The 26,195-nt window shown below is 33.1% G+C and overlaps 4 long non-coding RNA genes, 3 other non-coding genes and 1 pseudogene across 15 annotated transcripts; 3 read left to right on the forward strand and 5 right to left on the reverse strand.

The window, feature by feature from the left end:
- Positions 1–4,022: 4,022 nt before the first annotated feature.
- On the forward strand, positions 4,023–10,502 carry LOC141700531 (uncharacterized). 7 transcript variants are annotated; one of them, XR_012566396.1, is made up of 6 exons: positions 4,023–4,230; positions 4,527–4,669; positions 5,559–5,639; positions 6,891–6,990; positions 7,210–7,345; positions 10,446–10,502. It is a non-coding gene; the product is annotated as an uncharacterized LOC141700531 (long non-coding RNA). The 7 variants fall into 7 exon arrangements; XR_012566393.1 differs by lacking the exon at positions 10,446–10,502 and adding an exon at positions 7,668–7,783; XR_012566397.1 differs by lacking the exon at positions 10,446–10,502 and adding an exon at positions 7,668–7,783 and having other exon boundaries at positions 5,562–5,639.
- LOC141700550 (U5 spliceosomal RNA) lies at positions 4,937–5,057 on the reverse strand (annotated as a pseudogene).
- LOC141700551 (U6 spliceosomal RNA) lies at positions 6,642–6,744 on the reverse strand. Its single transcript, XR_012566411.1, has one exon. It is a non-coding gene; the product is annotated as a U6 spliceosomal RNA (small nuclear RNA).
- Positions 7,670–9,329, reverse strand: LOC141700532 (uncharacterized). Its single transcript, XR_012566400.1, has 2 exons — positions 8,902–9,329; positions 7,670–7,922 (listed from the first exon to the last, which is right to left on the reverse strand). It is a non-coding gene; the product is annotated as an uncharacterized LOC141700532 (long non-coding RNA).
- Positions 9,187–9,346, reverse strand: LOC141700542 (U1 spliceosomal RNA). The gene has a single exon (XR_012566407.1). It is a non-coding gene; the product is annotated as a U1 spliceosomal RNA (small nuclear RNA).
- Positions 10,503–10,607: 105 nt separating the features above from the next.
- On the forward strand, positions 10,608–12,197 carry LOC141700541 (uncharacterized). Its single transcript, XR_012566406.1, has 3 exons — positions 10,608–10,790; positions 11,284–11,972; positions 12,073–12,197. It is a non-coding gene; the product is annotated as an uncharacterized LOC141700541 (long non-coding RNA).
- Positions 12,198–19,807: 7,610 nt separating this feature from the next.
- LOC141700533 (uncharacterized) lies at positions 19,808–25,794 on the forward strand. 3 transcript variants are annotated; one of them, XR_012566403.1, is made up of 5 exons: positions 19,810–20,242; positions 21,760–21,878; positions 24,047–24,452; positions 24,546–24,713; positions 25,691–25,792. It is a non-coding gene; the product is annotated as an uncharacterized LOC141700533 (long non-coding RNA). The 3 variants fall into 3 exon arrangements; XR_012566402.1 differs by having other exon boundaries at positions 19,811–20,242; positions 25,574–25,794; XR_012566401.1 differs by having other exon boundaries at positions 19,808–20,242; positions 24,546–25,794.
- Positions 22,002–22,197, reverse strand: LOC141700543 (U2 spliceosomal RNA). Its single transcript, XR_012566408.1, has one exon. It is a non-coding gene; the product is annotated as a U2 spliceosomal RNA (small nuclear RNA).
- Positions 25,795–26,195: the final 401 nt, after the last annotated feature.

Genomic DNA, 26,195 nt, shown 5'->3' on the forward strand with positions numbered 1-26,195 from the left:
GAAAACGGCTTCGTTCTTGCCCCAACGATCTCCTGGTCGGAGCTCGTAACCATGCCCCCCATTCACGAGGACAATATTTGTTCAACGATGCTGATTTTCTGTTGCAGAACCTTTCAGTGTGTGTCACCACGTCACAAACAAAACATAAGTCGCCAAGTCTTTCATACTTACATTGGACAATGCATTCCGACATATTCTTCCTGCAAATCTTTTTCTTACGTTTTAGAGGCTGCCTTATATCAACATTGATCTTCAGACGCATGCAGTCACGCCATATACTAGAGTTATTATTAGGATCATATGAGATAAACGTACCAAAGAAATTGCCTAACTGTTTCCCCGCTGCTTTAGTCATCAACCCTGAAGGAACACCAAATAACTGAATCCAGAATTGTAAATGGATTAATGGAACTTCCAGTGGATCTTCACCATAACCAATTTTACTAGTGATAAGCATCGCACCATCGAAACTCCAAGGCCCTCCATTTGTGACCCATTCCAAATCATCCAACTGATAAAGTTGGAAAAGAAACACACCTGGCTTCAACTTCTTAATATTTATCCCCTTTGCAGGTCGCCATATATCCGCCATTTTGGACTTCATAGCTCGAACATTCAGATTCTTATCAGTCAAAAAATGACCTACTAGACAAGTTTCAAACGTTTTCGATATGTCCTCGTCCTCCTCCTCAAACACAAGTTCCGTATTCTGCTCATCGTCAATCCCCATTTCTGCTAACCTATCGTTGATATCCTCTACTCTCGCCATTAAAAAGACAACACTCTCACACTTCGAAAAGGGAGAGAAAAACAAAAGCTCTCACTTCATAGGAGAAAAACCGTCTTCTTCTAGTGATATATTCCCAGACTATTTAAGAATTAATAAGTATTTGTTAAGATTTACTTCATCTTATACATTTAATTGTGAGATATAATCACAGATTATGCACAGTTTTAAATGAAAGGATATATTGTTTATTTATGATTTGATATTTAGATACAAAATTTCCATTCCCAACAAAATGAACCAAAAAATGTGAAAATCAAACAAAATGAACCAAAATTTGTGAAAATTAAACAAAAAATTGTATTGTATTCCGTTTATTACAATTATCACAATTTTATATTAATATTTAACCACTTCCGGTCACTCGAAAACCCACACACAAGTCATCAACCGGTCCCGACACATGAAAAGTAGATCACGCGCATCCTCTTATGGTGCATTGATTAATTAATTATTACTAGGTTAAAACCCGTGCGATGCACGGATCTCACAGATTTTTTTTAATATTATATAATTTTTTTTAAAAAAATTGAATTCAATTCCTAATTTTGTTCATTTAAAACTCTATATGATATGAATTCATAATAATTATATCAGTAGACTTGTATATTCATAACTTTTTAGAACATTTAAACTTATTTAAAGTGATAGCATTGGTAAGGGGGAAATATTATTATAACGAAATTATTATTTTATTGAGGGTAAAAATATAATATCTCCATTATGTCGGGACCTTAAAAAAATATTATTTTTAGCATGATGATTACTTAATTGATTAACTATAATTCTATAAAAGATATTTGAAAGAGACAATATTACTGATTGAACAATATAATTTTATTGATAATTCTATATGTATTTTAAAAAAAATAATATTTATGTTTAAATTAAAATTTGAATTTTTAGTTCACATCAGTAGGATACGAATTATACTTATTCTAATATTAATTTGATTTATCTCAGATCAGTGGTTTACATTATTTTATTTTAACCCGATACCCAATACACCGACCAAATCAAACTAATTATTTTTAGTTTAATTTTAATTTTTTTAGAGTCTAGATCAATAAGATAATTTTATTTTAGACTGAATAATTAGTATATATAATTTTATTTTTGTTAGTCGAATTATATTTTTATTTTAGTTTTGTGTTAGTCTGCATCAATTATATAATGTATTTTTTTATCCTAGATAAATAAAATATATTAATTAATTTATCCAAGTTCATTATATAATTTTTTTTGGAGGATTGCTAATATTATTATTTTATCTTAACCTGATTCACATGATATATCAACTAAATCTTAATAATTATATTTATTTTGCTTAAATTTAATTTAGCCTGAAGTAACAAATTAGAATAATATAGAAGTCGATATGAATTACAATATGAATTGGTAGAATAAGTTGAATTTAATATAAATTATAATGATATAGAGTTTGATATAAAATAGAATTGAAATTGGTAAAGTAATAGATGAAGTTGTCTACAAGATCAATTATAATTAGAATTGTTCGACCCAATAATTAGAATTTAAATAATTAAGTAAGAGTAATTAAGTAATTTCAGCAAGTACCGACCAACCGACTACCAAATTTTTAATATTTCGTCTATTATAATATAATATAGATGAGAATATTAGTATAACAAGGACTCGAATCTGAGTCATTTATCGGTCCGAACTCTGATACGATGTTACATAATTAGTGGGCATACGAGCAATACCAATTGGTGTACAAATTCAAGTTTGTTAATATTGTCAAACTCATCAGTAATACTAATATATTATTGTTTTGTTCTGGGACCGTACTTTTTGACATATTTCTTATCAAAATTTATTATAACAATTAGCATTTAAAGTTGTCAAAATATTTATATACAAATATAATTAAAAATAAATATGAAAGTACATGTTTTTAGTAGGTCACATGACATCATTTTTATTTTTAGGAAAGTGCCGAATGAAGCTAAAAGTTGACAATTTTGATCGGCATTCCTCCCACGAAGAGCCAACAAGAGACACTAAAAAAATTTTGATCGAATTGTCATAGTTATTTTATTAAAAACATGTGACTGTCGTGATTAAAAGAGACAACTAAACTAAATCGAGAGGTGAATCAAATTACATCTTATTCGCCCGTGCGATGCAATTTTTTATTAATATTATTTCATAAATGATTAATATATTATTGATGAAATTATTTTTTCCATATTAAAAAAATATTAATATAAAATATTTTTTTAATATCTACTTGATTTTTCTAAACTAAACTAAAACATTCATTTCAAATAAACTAGATATTAACCGGTACGGGCCCGAGGACTAAAGTAGTAGATTATTATTTTAAAGGGAAGTCTCGAGGCCTAAGCTGCAACTGACAAGCATCACGATTTCCAAGACACTCAAAGCATGTTTGAGTGTGTGTTGTACACGTACACCTACTTCAGAGTTCAGACAGAGTCCTCTTCTCACGCATAAGGCAGTGTTTGTTTTGTAAGAGTTTATTGATTATTAGAACCGGAGAAGAACTGGTGAACTTAATTCTGAGTTCTGCTAATCACTATGAACATTTGCATCTTCCAACAATTTGGTCCCATTATTTGCTGGCAATTTATGTCGTTCGTATACTTTTCGTATCGTGTACTTTCGTGTTTTGTGTAGTGAAGAACAAACACATATCCGACCCGTTTAGCATTCGTGTACTTAAGGGTAAACACATATCCGTAACTCATCGTTTCGTGTATAAAAATAAATAAATAAATAATTTAATAAATATATAAAATATTATATAGTTTGATATAATTTTACATATAAATATTTATATATATATTACAAATATATATATTTACATATAATTGTATATTTTTGGATATAACTTTATAAATATACATGAATTTTATGTATATATACATATAATATTATAGTAATATGTATATTTATATAAATGAATATACAAATATTAAAAAAATTATTAAAAAATTTATTATTTCGTGTACTTTCGTGTCGTGTCGTGTATCTAAGGGTAAACACATATCCGTACCCGTTTAGATTTCGTGTTCTTTTGTGTCGTGTACTTTCGTGTTCGTGTACCAAAAAGCTGAACACATATCCATTTATATCGTGTCGTTCTCGTGTCGTTTTATCATGTTGTATACCAAATTGCCAGCTCTACATAGTATGACTGCATTAACATATTCTTTTGATCTCATGTTCTGTTTTGAATGACTCAGGGATTTCTACTAATATCAAGGAATTCATCTTTCTACTCAAAGTTTTTGACCAAGTGGCTGTCACTGCAATTGTCAACAATATATTCTTCCGGTCTTCATCGTTTCTAGAGTTATGCTTGAGGCAAGTAAATAGAAAGGAAGGATGGATAAATATTGTGCATTCCAAAAATTTACCTACGAGAAGTTAACTTGTATAACATCTAAAAGCAGGTATGGAAAAATAAATCAGTACAAGTACTATCTGCATTCTGTTTTTTAAAGTTACAGAGGACAAAAAAATTAACATCTCCGTGTAAGAAAATAAATGCACTCGGTTCAATTGCAAATCTACTTTCTTTTGTGGACCTTTTTAGTCCAAAATTCAAGGTGGAAATCATTTGATGTAATTCCGTTCCATTTTTTATATTTTCTTTTATATGTTTTGTTTATGTTTTATTCGAACAAAATTAAAAGCTGATTCTATACATTAATTGACCTCTTGCTCAAATTTCATTCTTAATATGTAGGCATCACTTCTCATAAGGAAATGCTCCATCAGCCATTTAACTTTTGGAGTTGAGACGGGAATCAACATTTGGCTGGTTCAGACATTCGGGGTTGTTTCGTACGTCCCTTCAAATCAGAGGTTATGATGATGAAGTATTTAATGGTAATATGTTTTTATGCAATCATGTCCCTTGCCTTAATAGTTATGTTCTCACTGTTGAACCAGTATATTCAGACACGTGAGTTAGGATTTAGTTATCCCTTAAGTGGGTGTATTGCATAAATTTTAGACCTTGAATTGTAGACTTAACAACTATGTGAATATATTGAAATAATTACGACACAGATGGACGGGTTTGTTAAAACACTTCAGAGTTTGGTAAACCCTTTTAGTCGGTGGATTGCATTAGTCTTGTAGCTTGAATTGCTCGGAGATCCATACAGAAACCCCCTTGAAGATAGGATATTAATATTCCACTGTAAGTGACAAGCACACGTTATTTTTAAGTAAAAGGTGAAACAATAGTTTGCTTTGTGCTCATCACATGGTCACGTGGTTGCGTTCAATTAGTAGAAATCCGGACAGCTCTTTGATATGTGATGTTGATAATGTTGTTTACCTTATTCATGCAATGTGGAATTTCTTTTGAATTCCCAAAAAAATGAATAACCATATGGAACTTGGTAATTCTAAGAGGGGCTTGTATAATTCTGTATATAGACGTGGGTTATGTGGATTGGCGATTCTAGAGTTTTTTGTAGCAAGGTGAAATTATGTGCAGGATGTACTGATTGTACGCTTGAGAATTATTCGCTGCTAGCTTTCTTTGTGTAATCTGTTAGCTTGTGACAAGCTGTAGTTCAACCTAATGCGTATACTGTCACTGTAGTAAAGGATCGTGACAGAGCCTTAAGTGCCTCTAATCTGCCCGTACTTTTTCCTTGTGCAAGTACCTGTTCATATTGCAGCCTATAACCTGTTAAGCAAAACTCTGTTTTACATAATTGATTTGAATAAAAATGATTAATAATGTATATTTGATTCAATGCAGCAGCAAGGAAGCAATTTGTTACGTGTACAAAAGTTTAAAGAACGCTATTTACGGTGAAAAACATAAGTGGGCATGAATCTGGTAAGGGCGCAAAGTTAGCTAAATTGAAAAAGTTTTGTTGTGTACAGTGACACTTCTTAAGATACTATTTAACCTCCATCAGTGTTCAACTTGTTGGAGTTGATAACGAAAACAAGGATTGTGTTGATTGCTAAAGATTTATCTCATTGGATCCAATAGCAGCTTAATTAGATAGGCATTTTACTTTTGATTTATCTCGAAACTTAAATTCACAAGCATATCGTATCCGAGCCGGCTTAAGAATCCAGGAACGAAACCTCAATTTGTGCAACTAGAAACCTTTTGATCTCTTAATTGTCGGTCGTACATTTAAAAGAAGGTGACTTCATGGCTAGGTTCAAGAGGGCATGATATAAAAGGCTTAGTGCATGTTTCTAGATTTCACTTATAGATATGGTCCATTTAATATCTTGAATTTGAGAATTAAAATTCTAATTCTGCACCATTTAGTCGATATGTCAAAAATAAAGGACTAAACTAGGAACTGGCATATTGTGCGGTTAAGAATGGGCGAGTGCATACATAATTACTCTATAGAAGTTAGGAGGATGTGTGAGTGCATGCAGGTGCGTAGTAACTTTATAAGTATAGGCCATTGGTCAGAAGTAGTTAAAATTAGTTGTTACTATTAATATAAGTTATAACTAGTAAAGTAGTAATAGGTATTATATTAAGAGTGATTGTATTTTATTTGTATTCATCAGTTTTATTGGATAAATTAAAAATAGTGGACTCTAATGGCCATTCAATCAGTAAGGAAATCTTGAAGTACGTTTTTTTTCTGGTTGGTTGTATCTTAGCTAATATTTTACAGTTAACCGATATTTTTCCTATGTATTGTGATTGTAATTTTTTTCTAATTTTATGTAATAATTTTAAAAAATATATTCGGGGATCTTGGACTCGTAGTAGGTTTCCTCCAGCCCTGATTTCATGGCTAGATTTTGAACGGAAAGAGTTTTGTAACAAAACTATGGTCCATTTCCTAGATTTGATTGGCAAAAAAATTTGGACCATTTCTCGATTTGTGCGTGTCATCCTTGCGCAGGGGCCATGCTAATCTTCTCTGTATCGTTCCAATTTTATCGGATGTCCCCGAAGGGACAATGTATGTAATTAAACTGTTATTATATAAAGAATAAGTTAACACTATTCTTGGCCAATGTGGGAGGTTTTTAAAAGAAATCAAGTGTATGCCAACATGAAGGCTTTGAATCTATAATTGTGCTCATGCAATGCTTGATGCATTAGGTGTTATGGATAACAAAGCTGCGCGAACATTGCGTTCCTATGGGATTGTTATGGCTTAAAGTTTTAGCAGACTGTTCTTTAAATTCTAAGCTAGTCACTGGTTAGTTTCCGTTTCCTGCTTATAATTTTTTCTTGTTTGATGTTGTGCTTAAATTTTTCGTTTTGTTGTGCTAGTCTTTTAGTACAATTCATTCATGACATACAATTCATATAGATCAGTGACTGGTTGACGTAAAAGGAGCATTTATTAGGTTACTGCAATTGATTCAGTAGCGATAAAATTATCAAAAGTGACGGCATCATTTTTTTTCCTTTATAGTGTTGAAAAGCTGTAGTAAACCAAGGACAGAAGTGCAATTTCTAGAATCAAATGGTCTCTATGTCGTACTGCCTGAAGTTAGTCTGCACTTGTGTTGCAGGACATTCACTGCAAGCTGAAGCTGAAACATTCTCAGGTATCCCATAAAAAATAAATGTTGGTATTATGCAACCTTTTTTATGATTCTCATTTCTTGTGGCCTATTTCTTGTTTCTTGCTCTTTCGTTTCCCTTATTGGGAAGACTAAAAATTAGCTAGTTTCTTAGATATTGTATTCATGCTAGAAGCCTTATCTTAAACATTTTTTTTATGTCCAGTTTACTTGTAGAATATGATGAGAAGTTAATATTTTGGGGGTTATGAGGAGGAAATTTAGATTATTATCAGTTTGGAGGGACTAATGTATTGCTAATAAATAACTTAGGCATCTTGCCTTGTATGCACAACACTGAGTTCAGGATTTAAAGCAAGAAACTGAGATCACACAACATAGAAGTGTGCGGCTCATTCCCCGTCAATAGTTTGAGATCGCCAAAACAGATGGCACAATTTTGAAGTGCCTGTTTAATTCCCTTTCTGGTGCATTCATGAGAGACAACCAACATAAGCTCCAACCTTTTTAGACCACATCAACTGTGAGCTTAAGTTGAGTACGTTGCTAAATCCAGTGAAAAGGCAGGGAAAGAAACATAACAATGATGATGCACATCAGGCTGAAAAAATGACAACACATGCTCACCAGCAACCAGCATTTTAAAAAAAATAACAAAAGATGGTTGTTGGGTTGAGTGGCTCATCAGGTGCTAATGGACTTGCCAAGAACATGCATGTTATCCTTCCACCGACAGGAGAGGGAAGTTATCGCTGCTCAGTGGAACCTGCCTAGCGCAGTGCCTTCCCCTTTAGTGACCATGAGGTCCAGGCCTTCGCCCAAGACCCATGGTACAACTCCATACTTGAAATGGGCATGCTTGTGAATTACTCAGCAGAGACCGACCTTCTGAACCATGCCAATCTTCAACCATCTCAAATCTCTCACATGAGTTACAGGCCCCCGCTACAAGGCCCAGATGTTGTAGGTGCTGAATCTCCTTTAATATAATGAACCATTTATGCTTTTCTTGAAACGATGTGGGTCTTCTTGTGTTTCTTACCTTTGAAATAACTTAGAATACATTCGTTTTTAAGTAGTTCACTGTTATCGTAAATTATTAATAGAGTAATTTTAGAAAACGATAGAATTGAAAATGAGGTACACTTGATCTTCACAATCTTCACAAAATGCTAAGATATCCTAAACATGTGATGCGAAGTTAGTTCATATTCAATGGTGATGGATGAGCTCCAAATGCGTAGGATATTTAAGTCTGTCCGCATGAATTATGAGATGTTTGCATATTACGTTTTTTTAATCTCTTTTTCAACGGTAAAAAGTTAAGACTGCAGAGTGCAGAATATTGAACCACATGAACTCCTCTCTTTAAAGGGTGAGATGTTTAGATAAAGAATCTTTTCTACTCTCTCTACATGAACTGCTTAGAAATTTTTGTCACCACTTGAATGTGCAGACCTGGTTTTGCTCACCTCCTTAATTGACGTTACTTTGGTTTGATTTAAAATATGTTTCATCCGTCCCTCCTAGAGGAAGACTGCTAAAAAAATATATTTAAGTTAAGAGTTGTGTTGCTTTACCTGTGGTTCGAGGGAGACAACGTCTGCCACATTGCTTACAACCTTCAGGCTGCTTATGAACAGTTTTCCCTTTCCTGGGTTTGAACAATAATCCATCCAATGACCTCGTCCACTTTTTTTTGAATACATAATTTGACGAAACCTTGTATTCATTTATTTCATGCATTCTAATCAGGCATTATAGATAAATGAATAGAAGGAAGGAGTATGAAGACAAATTTAAAGAGAGTAAGGGACAAAACCAGGATAACATTTAACACAACACAAACTTTAAAACTATATTGGCAGGGGCTGCGCGAACGCAAGCCACCCCTAACACAAATTATGATGTAGACTCCACCACTTGGGTAGATCTTAGACGAGCACCCCTCCTAAGTGCAATGGAGGTCACTAATCTAGGCCATAAGCCTTCCTGATCGCTCATTGACCCCATCCAGGTAAGTATGTTACAAGGTTGGAAGTATGTCCATACTTATATCCAGGTGGTAGTGTTTGCTTTAGTATGTTATCGATGTGGGAATGTAGTGATCACTACTAAGAACACAAAAGCTATTAAGGTCTTTACAATAATCCTAGTGAGATCCGTTTCTCCTCTAGTTATGAATGTCACAAAAAAATGTAGTTACAAATGAGTAATACTCGGTAAAATTCTAAAAAAATGTGTTCTCGTAAAATATTTTAAAAAAATACTCCCTCCGTCCCAATTTATCTGTCTTGTTTGACTTTTTACGGTCAAATTGACCCAACTTTGACTGAAAGTTTCACATAGTGGATTATCGAAAGTATTTATAAAAATTATATCATTTGAAAGTATATTTAATGTACTTTAATATGTATTTTTCAGTTTTTCAAAATAATAAAAAAATAAGTTTTTATTTACGGTCAAAATTCATTCAATTTGACCATCAAAAGTCAAACAAGAGGTAGTAATTAATATTAACAAGGGTGACCCATTTGATATTTTACTGGCTACAAACACCTTCAATTCTTTCTTACAATTTCTACAAGCCTGGGGCAAATTTATAATGAACTACTCATTATCTAATGCAGTTTTTATAATTCTGATCTTAGATTGTAGGAAGGCAACGAAAAGAAAGGCCCCTTCAAAAATAGGCATACTATAAGTGACGAGCACAGGGTATTCTTTAGTAAAAAGCGAAGGAATAGTTTGCTTTATTTAGAGGTGTGCTAGACAATGTTTCAAAATATTTTTGATGTGGGTTACCATACGAACACTTGCCCTTCGCAGTATATTGTCTTTTGGTGCTATTTAAATATAAAAAGAGTTTAGTAAAAGTCGAAAGAATAGTTTGCTATGTGCTCATCACATGGATGTGCTTAATTAGAAGGAATCCGGTCAGCTCTTTGATATGTGATGTTGGCGACTTCTCAAGTACCGCGCAACAATAGTCAATAGCTAATTTACTCGGCTATTATAAAGAAATTGGGGCCAGGAAACCTATAACATCTATTTTATAAAAAGATGAAATGCATTACACTGTAGTTTAGTAACGTATGCAGCTTGTTTGTTTTTGTGCCGACAGGCTATGGTTGATGTCTCCCCGAGAGGTTCAATGCACATGGAGAAATGATCAGGCATGCTTCGAATTGTGCTTGCTGTTTTGACCATCTTGGTTAAATGTTCTAGTGATTTTAAATGTTGTAATGCAGTCCATTAGTTCTCCAATAAACTATTCTATATTTGTCGTATTTAGGTGCGGTTTGAGCTCATTTTCTTTGCTCTAAATCCTGACTTAGCGTTGTGGCTCCTTGGAAGGAATGGGACATACGGGGCAGAGGAGATGCTGTAGAATATGCTTAGAAACGTAATCCATTTATAGCAATTATTCTTTATCGCAGAGACGGGAACCTGTGGCCTCAGTCCTGAGGTAATTCTGACAGTTGTATTATGCCTCATTTAGTTTTGGGATGATGAAACCTTTAATGAGTGCTAGATGTAGTGAAGAAAATGAAGCAATTATTCTTCAAATGACTGATAAATGAGCAATATACATTTGTTAAACGGTCATTAATTAATAGCAGTTCTTGAATTATCCAATATGTAGACGATAAGTCATGTTAGAACTCTCATACATGAACCATGTTGGGGCCGAGTTAAAAATCTGGTCAACTTTTATTGTTAGAGGAGCCATTCCTTATATTGGTATGGTGACAAGGGGATTTAAAGATACAATGTACTTGTCAATCTGTTGCAGGGCTGTTGTTACTTGGCATATAGTTATTTCAATCTCTTATAATTCTTTTTATCATGTTCAGAAACTTCCGTTGAATGTTTAATATCTTTCTTAGAACATATACTCATTTATAAGGTAGTCATTTTTGTCAAAAAAATTAACATAATGTAACTCTGTAAACTTGCAGAGTTACAGGAGCATTCATATTGTCTGATGAATAGATTCGCGTTGGCATAGCACATAACAGGACTTTCAATTGAACAACTCATCGTCTAACTAAGAACGTGCATGTTGATTGTCCTGATATCTTGCGAGATAATCCATGTCTTTGGTACCAAAGAAGGTCATGCAAATTTATCATATCTCCTTTCTTGATTTTTTTTTTCTTCCTCTCAGGTGGATCAACCTCCCCTGCATCTGATTCATCTGACTCTGAAGATAGTCTCAACATATAACTGCAAGTCGAGAGACAGGAACCTACAAGTTAGATTCAAGGTTTAAGTTAAGAACATAAAGTAGTCGTAGAATCATGTACTTTGTGACTTACGTTTGGATTCTTTGTTTTGAATCATATATAAAACATGCGCCAATGATGTTGATACAACTTACCTCATTTACAAAGCAGTTTAGCTATCCTAGATACAAAGCAGTTGACTTGCATAAATATAAATTACCGTCGCATGCTTCATTAAGAAACCGATAACAGTAAAGTTATTATCGCATACTTCATTAATAAACCAATAACAGTTAAAAATCATTCTTTGATACCTGCAAACACTTTGCGGAGACATCAGAACAACTTCTTCGAGATAATGTGCTTGAGCCAATCAGCCTTGATTCCTTTTGCAACTTGTCTGAGGTCTGAGCTCTATAAAGGTAAGCATTTTTTCTTCAAAAATTTTGACTTATCCCAGTAGTTCTTCTGATCATATGTGTAGCAGACCATAAATTGTGAAAAAGGAAAAAAACTTGGCAGGTTGAAAATTTCTGAGCAACAGCAAGGAAAAAAAGGTTAAGATCTGTCAGACAACTGCAAGACCACCCCAGCCAGGAAACCCGGCTGAGAATGATCCTCTACTTCTCTCCATGGTGCAGTGAAGAATCATACTGCCGGTCAGAACAAGAAGACAACCACAGCTCCGATCTTGGATGCGAGGAAGCTGGACGCGGCAGCAGAACCAGTGGCGCTGGAGAGAGTGGCGACGGAAGTGAGACAGTCAATTCAGAAGACGAGGATTGAGAAGAAGATGAGTCAGGCCGAGTCGGCCAAACAAATCAATGAGAGGACTCAGATTGTTCAGAAATATGAGAAGACCACAGAGCGCTGTTAATTACGCTCTAGTCTTGCAATACAACCAAGTGCAAGAATTGAATTATTAGAGGTGATGATCAGTTTTCTTCCCCCTTTGGTATCTTGAGTGCCCCTTTGAGTGCCTTCCTTTTAATATCTTGAGAAACTCTATCCTTTCGGTGTCTAAACCATAAGAATTGAAAAACACAAGCACATTTTTACCAGCAAGTTGAGAGACAGGAACCTACAAGTTAGATTCAGGAATTAATTTAAGCACGTAAAGTAGTCGTTGAATCGTATACTTTGTAACTTTACATTTGGCTTCTCTGTTTTAAATCATATATATAACATGCACCAATGATGTTCATACAACTTACCTCAGACCCATCTTCTTCATAAAAATATATGGCTACCACCTTGTCTTCAAGAGTGTGAATAGGTACCTGCCAGTAGTAGGAGTGCTGTTAAAGAGATTGCATAACTTCATTCAACATGTACATGCATAATAACATTTAACACAATGAATCAGGGACTAGGATTTCGAAATTATGTTCTCTATTTAGTAAATAAAATTTCCTTGTCTCCTTTGTTTGATATCACATAATCACGTTGAGGAGAGGCCAGAAGAGACTGCAAAGACGGCTGCATTGCAATTGCATCATCTTCTGATTGCAAAAATTGTATCCTTTCATCACTGAAAGGATACCCCAAGGTTCCATAAAGTTCAAGAATATAATAAGCATCATGACATTGCTGCAAAACCATGCCTGTCGAATCAACAATCAAAACAGTTGGATTATCAGCAGATATTTCAGGGAAACCTTTTCTTCAAGATGTTTGCAACAGTCTCTATAACGAACATGATCCTGATCAGCATCATTTTTAACAGCGACAAAAACGACCTCGAAACAGTTGTGAGGATATAAATCATTGTACAGATTCTCCAGCAGGGGTACATAGTAACGCCAAGTATGTATATCAAGAAGAATGGGCGTAAAACATATAACAATAACCTTAGCTGCCAAATGCTCAGCCTTAACCTACAACATATAAAGAACATATTAGAGGATATCAGTTTCACATATTGATTTTGACTCCGTAATCTGAGATGTTCATACAATCTTTTATGGCTAAAGACACTTCAATTTATTGAGACACTCACTCTCACACACACACAGATGCACCTTGTGATCAGCTTAACAATATATATTTTACATTTGTATTTATTAACAATAATAAGTGTATTATTTTATAGAGAAAATTACAGAATTTACCCCTTAACTTTGGCCGAAATTCAAAATTATATATCTGTTTTGAACAATTGCAAATTGCATCCCATTATTTTAAAACTCGTTTCACGTTGCAAATTTTCCATCAAATATGACCGTTAACGTTAGTCAATGGGGTAATTTAGTACTTTCATAATTAAAACATACTTATATCTTTTAGAGAATTGCATTTTGTATCCTTTAATTTTGGTCCAAAATCAATATTATACACCTATTTTCAGAATTTGCATCCTTCTCTTTGAAACTCGGTACAAAAAGCACCTCTTTTGCCTAGTTTCCTTTATTGGGCAGGGGAAAAATATGAATTTCAGCTTAAAAAATTAATTAACAAATATTTATATGTTCTAAATTGTGTTAAAAATGAATTTTACATATATTTTATATTTTTCAATTTTTGAGTCATAGTTTCAAATTTAGTTTTTATTACATGGTGTTAATTCCAAAAATTTATAATTCACTAAAATTAATTTAAATTACATGTATATTAAATTTTAATATTAAATCAATTGCATCGATTATTTTTAAATAATGTGACGTTATTATTTTTTTTAATGTAGGGGAAGAATTCATTATTATAAATATTTTTAGCTTTTTCGAATTATGACTACAAAATTTATTTAAAATTTATATTAAAATTCATATTTTACCCTCATTATTTTAGTTGTAACTGACAAAGTGGTGCATTTTGCATGCGAGCTGAAAGTTAGGGGTTGCAAGCTGCAATTACCATTCAAATACTAATACACCAACTTTACCATTCAAACATTTCACGTTAACGGTCATATTTGATGGAAATTACAAAAGGGGTGCAACTTGTAACGGGTTTGAAAGAAATGGGATGCAATCTGCAATTGTTCAAAGCAGTTATACAACTTTGAATTTTGGCCAAAATTAAGGGGTGCATTTTGCAATTCTCTCTATTTTATAATCACTAATTATAACTAATATTTGATGGAAATTACAAAAGGGGTGCAACTTGTAACGGGTTTGAAAGAAATGGGATGCAATCTGCAATTGTTCAAAACAGTTATACAACTTTGAATTTTGACCAAAATTAAGGGGTGCATTTTGCAATCCTCTCTATTTTATAATCACTAATTATAACTATATCAATTAATAAGTGATCATTGATTTATAATTTTATTCTAATATTAGCTTCTATTTGATGGCTAGCCTATATATTTGTAGAACTTATATTGTTCGATTTGTTAAATATATTATGTTGCCCAAATATGGATCTACTTCCTTGATTTTCCATTTTTGGTATTTATATTCAAGTTCCGTCAAAAACTCACTTTTAATTTATTTTTTATTTGAAAAAAGATTAGGATCTTCGACACAAATTTTAAGGCTCTAATCTACTATTATTACATAAATTATTTTAAAATCTTTTTCTTCTGAAAAATGTTAAATGTTTAATTTTTTATTTTAAAAAAATCAAAATAAGTTATAGAATTATATTAGATAAGAGCATTAATATGTGTGTCGAACTCTCTATTTCAAATATTAACAATCTATTGGGATGGAGGGAGTAGTTTACTAAGCCGCGCTTCACAGTTTTTTTTTTGCATTTCTTATCTGATTTTTGTCATTCTGAAATTATGAATAATAAATAAATATAATAAGTTGGAAAGTTTAAAAAATTGTTCTCTCGTTAAACATGTCGCTCTCTCATTATTCACAAATATAATATCATAAAATTATATTATTTATTATTCAATAATCAATGTAATATTTTTTATAAGTTAGAAAAAAATGTTGTATAACAGAAAACTGAGAGGATATGTAAATATATTAATACCGATTCTCTCATGTCCCCTCCCGCCATTACATTGGTCTATCTGTGTGTTATGTATGAAATGCACACATAGGGGGGTGAATGTGTATTTCTTGTTTTTTTTTAAATTTTAGAAATTACTTTCAAGAAAATCAAATTTGTGTTTAGGCTATGGAACTCAACAGACCAAATAGAAATTTGCAGTGATAGATGCATTCTGTAATTGAAGTTGTTATCGAGATCTTCAAAGTGTATGGAGATATCTGTATCGAGATGTAGAATTCTTTGTCGATATCTCCACTTCTCTACATGTGTAGATGATTTGTCGGCATCTCCACTACTCTACACGTGTTTGGACTTGTCGGTATCTCCACTTGTCGATATCTCCACTCCTCTACATGTGTTTTGACTTGTCGATATCTCCATTTCTCTACATGCCAAATTGACTTGTCGACATCTCCATTTCTGTATAGGTCAAATTAACTTCTCTACAAGTAAATAGATTTCTCTACAAGTAAAGAGACTTCTCTACAATCCAAATTGACTTCCCGATATGTTTCTTGACGTTTCTTGATCTGTGACTTCTTGACATTTGACTTAAAATATTTTTCAATCTACAACTTTATTTTTCACCAAACAGTTTTTCTTCATTATGAGGCATAATCAGGCTTGATCTTCTTCCGAAGATTTATTCCTAACTTGTTGGTTGTTTACTACAAAAATACTCCAATCTAGTTTATTCAAACATTTTTACAGACTCGAGAAATACCATTACAAATTACATAAAATTACAATTCAATTGAATCTTAGGATTGTCGAAGTGACCTGGTCTTGTTTTGTTAAGGCACGTTTTGCACAATAAATGTGATTCTTCTATATGTTGACTAACCACTCCACTCCAGAATCTTCATGTTATTGATTATATAAACCAAATTGGAAAACAAATGCTTTCAATATTTTATGAATGAATATTAAATAAGACTTCTGTCAAAAAAAATATTAAATAAGACAATCTTTAATATGGTGAAAGCTACTTATCCCGTTCACTAAATTTTATTATAACGAATCAACACTGATTTTTGACAAATACTTAAATTACTATTTTGGTATCTTTAACATTTTTAATACTCTAACATTTCTAATAAAATGTATTGGTCGTTGTTTGTGTTATTTGGTTTTGTATATTTGAAATGCACATATATGCTTTTACCTAGCTTCTTGACTTTCTACATTAAAAGGTTCCTCGAACACCGTAGATTCTCTTTTGATGACTGCATCGAGGATTATTTGACTTTAACCGGCCTAATTTCAAATAAGTATCTGACTAAAAAGGTCTTGGGAAGTGTGGGTATACTTTGGTGGGTGAAAAAGATAATGTCTTAAGGGCTGGAAAGGAGATTAGAGATGTTATGGTAGGTGGAGGAGAGCACGGGAGGGTATTGATGCATGGAGGATATGATGGAAGTGTTATGGTGCCTAGAGGACATAATGAAAGTGTTATTGTGCTTGGAAAAAAGGTGTTAAATATGGGAGGGCACCTTGAGATGTGTGTTCAGAGAAAGGGAGATCTAGGCAGTTTTTTGGCAATCAAAGATATCGTAACCGGAAAGTAACATGATGCATGTGATTTGAAAGCTACTATAGATGAATATTTTGAAACAGAAACATTTCCAACTTTTAAGGAGCAAAGCATACATCCCTATCTCAAAGAAGTATACCTGCTAAAAACTAGATGGCTCATACTCTATTGATCATTCTATGGCCTCTGAAATTCCTCCTGAAAAATTTCTCATACGTAATTTCTAAATAGTAGTAGACTGTCAGTTGCAATATAGATCACAGTTTCTAGCTAGTATATGAGTTCGCGAATAAGAGTCATCAAATGATAGTTGAATGCAAGTACAGCTGCAAGACATTATTTTAGGTCATTCTGGGTATATCTCCCATGTCTTTCAAGTGATAAAACATAATATTGTATAACAGAAAACTGGGAGAATATGTAAATATATTAGTACCAATTCTCCCATGTCCTCTTCTACCATTATGTTGGTCTCTATGTGTTGACTAACCACTACACCCCGGAACCTTGCATGCTATTAATTATATAAACCAAATAGGAAAGTAAATACACAAATGTATTCTCAATTAAAATTTAAATAAGAATTATGTCATAAAAATATTAAATAAGACAATCTTTACTAGGATGAAAGCTACTTATCCCTTTCATTAAATTTTACTTCAATATTGATTTTTGAAAAATACTTAAAATATTATTTTGGCATCTCTAACATTTTTAATACTTTAACATTTTTAATAAACTATATAGTTCATTATTTGTGTTATTTGGTTATGTATATTTTAAATGTATATATACATTTACCTAACTTCTTGACTTTCTGAATTAAAAGGTTTCTCGGACACTGTAGATTCTCTTTTGATGACTGGATTAAGGATTAGTGACTTTAACCGGTATAATTACAAAGAAGTGTATGACTAATAAGGTTTTGGGTATTGTAGGGGATACTTTGGTAGGTGAAGGAGAAACTATCTAAAGGGCCGAAGAGGAGATTGGAGATGTTACGGTAGGTGAAGGAGAGCATGGCAGGGTATTGGTGTATGTAGGACATAATATAAGTGTTATGGAGCCCAGGGGACATAATGAAAGTGTTATTGTGCATCGAGAAGAGGTGTTAAATAACGGAGGGCACCTTGAGAGGTGTGTTCAGAGAAAAGGGAGATCTAAGCAAATTTTTGGCAAGCAAAGATTTCGTAATCGGAAAGTATCATGATGCATGTGATTTGAGAGCTGCTATAGATGAATATTTTGATGCAAAAACCTTTCCAACTTTTGAGGAGGCAAAGCATACATCCCTGTCTCAAAGAAGTATGTATGCTCAAAACTAAAGATGGATCGGAATGTATGGATTATCCCATGACCTCTGAAATTCCTCTTGAAAAAATTCTCATGTGCAATTTCTAAATAGTAGTAGACCGTCAGTTGAAATATACATCACCATTTCTAGCTAGTACATAAGTTCCAGAATAAGAGCCATCAAATGATAATTTAGAGTTTCAAGTAGAGTTGCAAGATATTGTTTTAAGGTCATTTTGGATGTCTCCTATATCTTACAAGTTAGAAAACATAATATTGTATAACATAAAACTAAGAGGATATGTAAATATATTAGTAACAATTCTCTCATGTCCTCTTTTACCATTATTTTAGTTCTCGATGTGCTTCTTCTATATTATGGCTAACCACTCCACTCCGAAAACTTGCATGTTATTAATTATATAAATCAAATAGAAAAACAAATGCATTCAATTTTTTTGAATGAATATTAAATAAGACTTTTGTCTGAAAAATATTAAATAAAAAAATCTTTACTATGGTGAAAGCTGTTTATCCCTTTAATTAAATTTTATTATAACAAATCATCACCAATTTTTGACAAATACTTAAAACACTACTTGGGCTTCTCCAGCATTTTTAATAAAATACATAGGACATTGTTTGTGTTATATGGTTATGTATATTTAAAATGCATATATATCCATTTACATAGCTTTTTGACTTTCTGAATTAAAAGATTCCTCAAACACCGTATATTCTCTTTTAATGACTGCATGGAGGATTATGTGACTTTAATCGACCTAATTGCAAAGAAGTATCTGACTAGTAAGGTCTTGGAAAGTGTGTGGATACTTTGGTAGACGAAGGAGATATTATCCTAAAGGTCGGAGAGGAGATTGCATATGTTGTGGTATGTGGAGGATAACACATGAGGGTATTGGTGCCTGGAGGACAGAATGACACTTCTTTGAATACTATTTGTTCTGGTAAGTGAAAAATCATAAAAAGTATTGTATATTTTCAAATTTTATATAAAAAATTGTTTTTTTAATCGGACTTTTCAAAAAGCCGGGGCTTTTATCCGGGCCGAACCGGGTTTTTATCCGAGTTTTTTTTCGATCCGGACTTTTATAAATCCGGATTTTTATCCGAGTTTTTCGGGTTTCGGGCCTGGTCGAATTTTCGAGAAAAAAGGAGGTTCATTTAAGGTTCGCAGGCCGGGCCCATTTTCGGGTATTTTATTTTAGTGCTTCTACTCATCGGAAATGTGCATTGAAAATGAAACACAAGAGCATGTTAAAAGCATGTTTGAAACACGCTATCAGTTTTGTCATACATGTTAACATATTTAAGTTGTTTATATCTCATATGCTGTTTCACTATCTAAATGATGGTTAGGTTATAAGATATTGATGCCTTTTGGTACATGAAGTTTTTTTTTTAATTTTTTAATTATTTAGTAATATTAATATAGATGTGAGATATGTGATTTTGAGTCTTTGGCAATGTTGTTTACCTTGTTCTTGTAATGTGGAATTTATTTCAAATTCCCAAAAAATTGAATAAGCATACGGAACCCGGTAATTCTAGGAGGGGCTTGTGGGCTAAATAGTTGTTAATTTGTTTAGCAATATTAATATTAAGATAGATGTGAGATATGTGGATTGGTGATTCTAGAGTTTTTTGTAGCAAGGTAAATTTATGTGCAGGATGTACTGATTGCTCGCTTGAGAACTTATTCGCTGCTACCTTTCTTTGTGTAATCTGTTAGCTTGTGACAAGCCGTAATTCAATCTAATGCGTATACTGTCATTGTAGAAAAGGATCCTGACAGAGCCTTAAGTGCCTCTAATATGCCGGTACTTTCTCCTTGTGCAAGAAGATGAAATGAGGAGTTAGTGTCCATCATATGCAACATTGTGTCGTCACTTTCCGGTAAGTAAACTCTATTATCCGATATATTTTCTCACATATTTCAGCTGTTTAGAGTATGTTTTTAGTTCTATGTTTCATATTTCACTATTTAAATGGTGATTAATTAGGTTATAAGATAGATTGTTTACTTTTTTGGTACATAAAGAACATTGATTTATGTACATACATACATAAAGAACATAGGTTAAATGTTAAATGTGCTCATAATAAGTAAGATTCTCTGGTCTTTTACGTTGGTACAGACACTGTTGAAACTTGAGTTATGATTTGGTTTATATCCTTTAGTGGGTGTATTGCATAAATTTTAGAGCTTGAACTGTAGACTTAACAACTATGTGAATATATTGAAACAATAACTAAACTGAGAAGAGTAGGCCATTGCTTAGGACTAGTTGAAATTAGTTGTTACTTCAATTATACTCCTAATGTAACTAAACTGTATTAGACTCCTAATGTAACTAGAAAAAGGTATTAAATTAAGATTGATTTGTATTCTAATTGTATTTATTAGTTTTTATTAAAGAAATTAAAATTAGTGCATCTAATGGCGCCATTCAATTGGTAAGGAAATCTCAAATTATGTTTTTTCCCCGTTAGTTGTATCTTTGCTATTTTTTTACAATTTAACAAATATTTTATGTATGTATTGTGATTGTTAATTTTTTCTATTTATATGTAATATTTTTAAAAAATAAAGCTGGTCGCATCCCAAATTAGAAGTGAATGTCCAACATTTGCTTATAGCATGCAAAGTACTTAATCCCCACAAAATAGTATTTCGTATATTATTTTACTTTTTAGTTTGTGCTTGATGAAGTGGTGACTTTCAACCGTAAGACTTGTGTTTATGTTGAATAGTGTATGTCATGTTCCTTGATTATAGATTAGTTGGCTAGAAATTCTGTAATTAGAGAGTGGAGGCTGTTTATCCCCTAGGCACCAAAGGCTGTATATTCCACTTGGTCATAAATATTAGTCGTCGTCAAATTTTATATATTTTTTTAACTATAATTTATCCAAGTTGTGAGTAACCTGCCTTTTGGAAATTTGTTTTAAGTGGGTTGAAATGGTTTAACATGTGGTGAGCACATTCCATGGTTTAACATGTTATTTACTATGAAGTGAACTTTAGACTTTGCATCACAAAATGAATTGTAACATGTTTGCTAACACGGATGCAACCATCGGTATTCTCGTCTCCAGTAGAAGCTGCCTTCTATGTTATTAGTATAGTTTCATTTAGTAAAAGCTGATAAATCCTTTAAAGGTTGAGATTTGAAATAATTTGTGTCATCTGCCATCCTCCCCAACCGTGGGGGTATTCAACTGAATTTTCAGAGCCACCCTGTACGAATGTAAAAAGGCGATTGTGTGAATGAATAACAGTTTGCCTGCTGAATTTTATTCTTTTTCCTGTTTGCTGTTGTGAAACTTGTCTTTATGTTGTGCTTGTCATTTAATACAATTCCTTCATAACATCGTACCATTCATATGAATCCGTGACGGAATTGATGCAGGAGCGATATAATTATAAAGAGTGATGGCATCTTTTTTATTCATCAGGAGTGTTGAAAAGCAGACATGAGTACAATTTCTAACAACAAATCTGTTCTTAAGTTGCGGATAACTTTCACAGGTATTTTATCAAATGTTTTATGTTTGTTTGGTATAAACATGAAGTTATATGATCCGCACCAGAGTTTTATCAACTGTACAGCTTAGAACATGAATTCAAGGCTAAACATTGAACTATGTTTTAGTGGGGTGAGCCAGGCCTAAGCAGTAATGCAACACTTGGGCGACTCATGAAGAACCCAATAGCAAGTTATTGTGAAGGATCTTCCCCCTTAAAAAATTAATTTAATATCGTGTGAGCCAATGACTCACATATCAGATATTAAACTGATAAGAACAGATACTACACTTGATCTTAGCCAAAAGGCCGAGAAAGGTATGCTTTAAACAATAGGCCAGCTCTGCTTTTATACAACACTTAAATTAGATATTCTCTGTCGACTTCGATGAGGGATGAAATTAACCTTGTTGCAAAACACAGTCTGCCTCTTGAACTAAAACGTCCTGGCTTTTAAGATCTTCATTATTGATTTATTTTCAAGTTCATAGTACTGATTCACGAACTATTAATTGCAGTCCATAATCTGCTGTTCTAACTTTGTTGATTACCTAGATGAACATGGTTATACTTTTACGCTTCTATTTTTTTAATTTCTTTTAAAAAAAATAATTGCAACTTTTGTGATTACATCATGTATAATTATCTTAATTTTAAACTAGTTTAAGAGTTCTGTAAGGTTGGGTTACTACACTAACATGGATTAGATAGTTTCGACGTGGGTTACTGCGCTAACATGGATTAGATCAAGTGCTCGCTTGCACTTTGCAGTATATGCTCTTTTAGTGCTATTTAAATATAAGAAGAAATAGTTTAGAGTGCAGATAACCTGTGTAGATGTTTTAAAGCGTGGAAGCGAAACGAGGAGACTGTCATAAAATGTAAAACGGAGTGGTCTGAAAATCAAGCTTCGGCAGGTCTTCAATAGAAAAGGCTTTGCTCTGCCAGGTTGTGCCAAGTAGACCGGGAAAGAACGCAATAAATTTCTTTGCTGCATTATTTTATGCTAATTATCTTTAGCTTTTCCGATACGAACTTCTATTAATTAATAGAAGTCATGGGAAATGACCAGACATGCTTCCAAATTGTGTTTGCTGTTTTGACCATCTTGGTTAAATTATATATTTGCAAGCTGAGTTCCAAAGAAATTCCAGGAATTCTGGTGGTATAACAAATTCTCTCATTTTAACTTCAACAGTCTGTAATTTACTTCCCAAAGGTCAATCGAAGCTTCCACAAAGTTTCACTAGCTGGTACTAACAATGTAATATGTCTTGCTTGGATGTGCTTGAAAAGTATCTCTTATTTCCATGATCAGTTAATCTATTTCCCCGGTTTTTCTCCTTTTCCCAGTGTATTATGTAGGATTGGATATTTTTATGCAATCTTAAGAAATCTGTCGACTTGAGCTACAAAATGGTGCATTGTTGATAATAACTGCTGTCTTCTAACAGTTTAGCTACCCTATATACAATTATACAAAGCATAAATATGAATTACTGTCACATACTTCATTAAGAAACCGATAACAGTAAAGTTATTATCGCATACTTCATTAATTAACCAATAAGATAACAGTTGAAAATCATTCTTGGATACCTGCAAACACTTTGCAGAGACATTTGAAACAACTTCTTCGTGATAATGTGTCCGTGCCAATCAGGCCTTGATTCCTTATTTTGACTCATCCCAATAGTTCATTCGATCATATGTGTGGCAGACCATAAATTGTGAAAAGAAAATACTTGGCAGGTTGAAAATTTCTGAGCAATTGCAAGACCACCAGCCAGGAGAACCAAGCTGGGAACGATCCTCTACGGCTCTGAATGGTGCACTGACCATGCAGTGCTGTTAATCAACAAGCTGGGAACCAAGTTGGAGTGTTTTTAAAAATGGTCCTTTTGCGATATGAACTCCGAATTAATTAATAGAAGTCATGGGAAATGACCAGACATGCTTCCAAATTGTGTTTGCTGTTTTGACCATCTTGGTTAAATTATATATTTGCAAGCTGAGTTCCAAAGAAATTCCAGGAATTCTGGTGGTGTAACAAATTATCTCATTTTAACTTAAACAATCTGTAATTTACTTCCCAAAGGTCAATCGAAGCTTCCACAAAGTTTCACTAGTTGGTACTAACAATGTAACATGTCTTGCTTTGATATGTGCAGTGCTTGGATATGCTTGAAAAGGGTCTCTTATTTCCATGATTATCAGTAGAGAGGTGGTGATCAGTTATCTAATTCCCCAGTTTTTCTCCTCTACCCAATGTATTATGTAGGATTGGATATTTTATGCAATCTTAAGAAATCTGTCAACTTGGGCTACAAAATGGTGCCTTATTGATTTACTAACTGCTGTCCTCTAACAATTGTTCAAGTTAAACAAAGGGAGTGCTTTCATCTTCCTGTTCCATTGTATAATTAATTGCACCAGTTTAGCTATCCTAGATACAAAGCAGTTGACTTGCATAAAGATAAACTACTGTCGCAGACTTCATTTAGAAACCGATAATGTGCTTGAGCCATCCAGCCTTGATTCCTTTTGCAACTTGTCTCAGGTCTCAGCTCTAGAAAGGTAAGTATTTTTTTTTTCAGAAATTTTGACTCATCCCAATAGTTAATGCAATTACAGAGTTTAGTAACTAGAGGACCGTCGGCTCATGGGCAGGCCTTTTAAATCATGACATCACATCGCAATACGGGAAATTGTTGGAAGACACTGGGCTATATAATGGAGCAGTTCTCTCTAGGATTGAGTTAACCGCAACAAAGCCAATCATGTTACTAAAAGAGGCACTCAATTTTTTGGCGTTGTCTCATCTTTATATGTACTGAGGTATAAATCTTCAACATTCATCATGCTTCCCTCCCCCCTGTGGATTAGCATCGTTATATCTTTCGTCAAAGCAGCAGGCATGCTCTACTTTATATTGTTAACTACGCATTATTGATGGACTCTTTGTTTGGATAAAAGATTGGTTCCTTTTCTAAAAAAACTTCTGGCAGATAGCACTATCCTAATTATCAAAAAAAAAAGTCACAATGTTCTGTCACACACTATTAGAAAATTTAGTCAGGTCTAAGCTGCCATGTCATATTTTCCAAACCTTCTTTGCCATGATTTTGAACTGAATAAGGTCACATGTTAAATTAATTTTGCTTTCATGTGAAGTTGTGGACCCTTATTAACAATTTTTTTCATTCCTACCAGACCCGTCTCTGATAGTCTGAATCACTTAGGATATATGAATAATAATAAGAATATAAGCTCAGTTCTACTTATGCAAAAGCATTATCAAGATGTTGCTTAAATTTGAATGAAAAGTAAATAGTGATCATCAAATTTCTTTCGGAGACTTTAGTTCTTCCGAATTAAATGATAAGATTTATATCATTGTAGCAAGACGGGACAAAGTTAATGGAGGGAGAATTTGGACTTGATGCTTACTCATTCGGATCATGTATATGATTAATGACATTTAGTACTGAGCTTTTTAGGGCATATAATTTCCCTTAATGAGTTTGTATCTTTATGTAGGTTCTTGGTCTCTTTTCAGCTAGTATATGTAGTTCTCTTAATATTACTGGGAGGTTAATTTATGATCACAGTCGCAAGAAGTATTGGTTTTGGTTTTATTATTTTCGGCATATACTCTTATATTTCGTGCTTAAATTTACATTTTTTAACCTGTATAGAAAGCCGGAGGGGGCCATATGGTTACAAGTCGTGCACAGTTTCCAAGATACTCAAAGCATGTCTGAGTGTGTACACGTACACCTACTTCAGAGTCCCCACTCTCACACATAAGGCAGTGTTTGTTTTGTAGGAGTTTATTATATTTAAATATTACTATTGACTTGAGGGTTTTTTGGGATTCTCAAAACTCAAACAAAAACCAAAGCAGAAGATGAAAGAGGAGCTACTGATCAATGCAATTCCCGGCATCTTTTTCCGGTATGTAACTCTTTTCTCCGATCCGTTTTTCTTATACATAATATTAACATAAGCTGTTTAGATTTTGTATCATTTTTTATGCAAATATGTGTATAGTTCTATGTTTCATATGCTGTTTTACCTATCTAAATGGTGATTAGTAGATTATAAGAACATGGTCTTATATATGTTTTTTTTAGAAAAAATATTAATTATTTTAATGTTTTGAAGTATATGAACCTTTAGCAATTCATGTCCAAGGACTAGGAGCCATAGGGCGATGGCTTAAAATAATGATTTTTTTTTTTTGCAAAGTTAACGAGAAAAAATACTCATGGTCAGTGGCGGATCTAGGTACGAACATAAGGGTGGTTGAGAAAAAAT

The sequence above is a fragment of the Apium graveolens genome, unplaced genomic scaffold (assembly GCF_009905375.1).
Source record: "Apium graveolens cultivar Ventura unplaced genomic scaffold, ASM990537v1 ctg25, whole genome shotgun sequence".
In the NCBI taxonomy this organism is placed as follows: Eukaryota; Viridiplantae; Streptophyta; class Magnoliopsida; order Apiales; family Apiaceae; genus Apium; species Apium graveolens.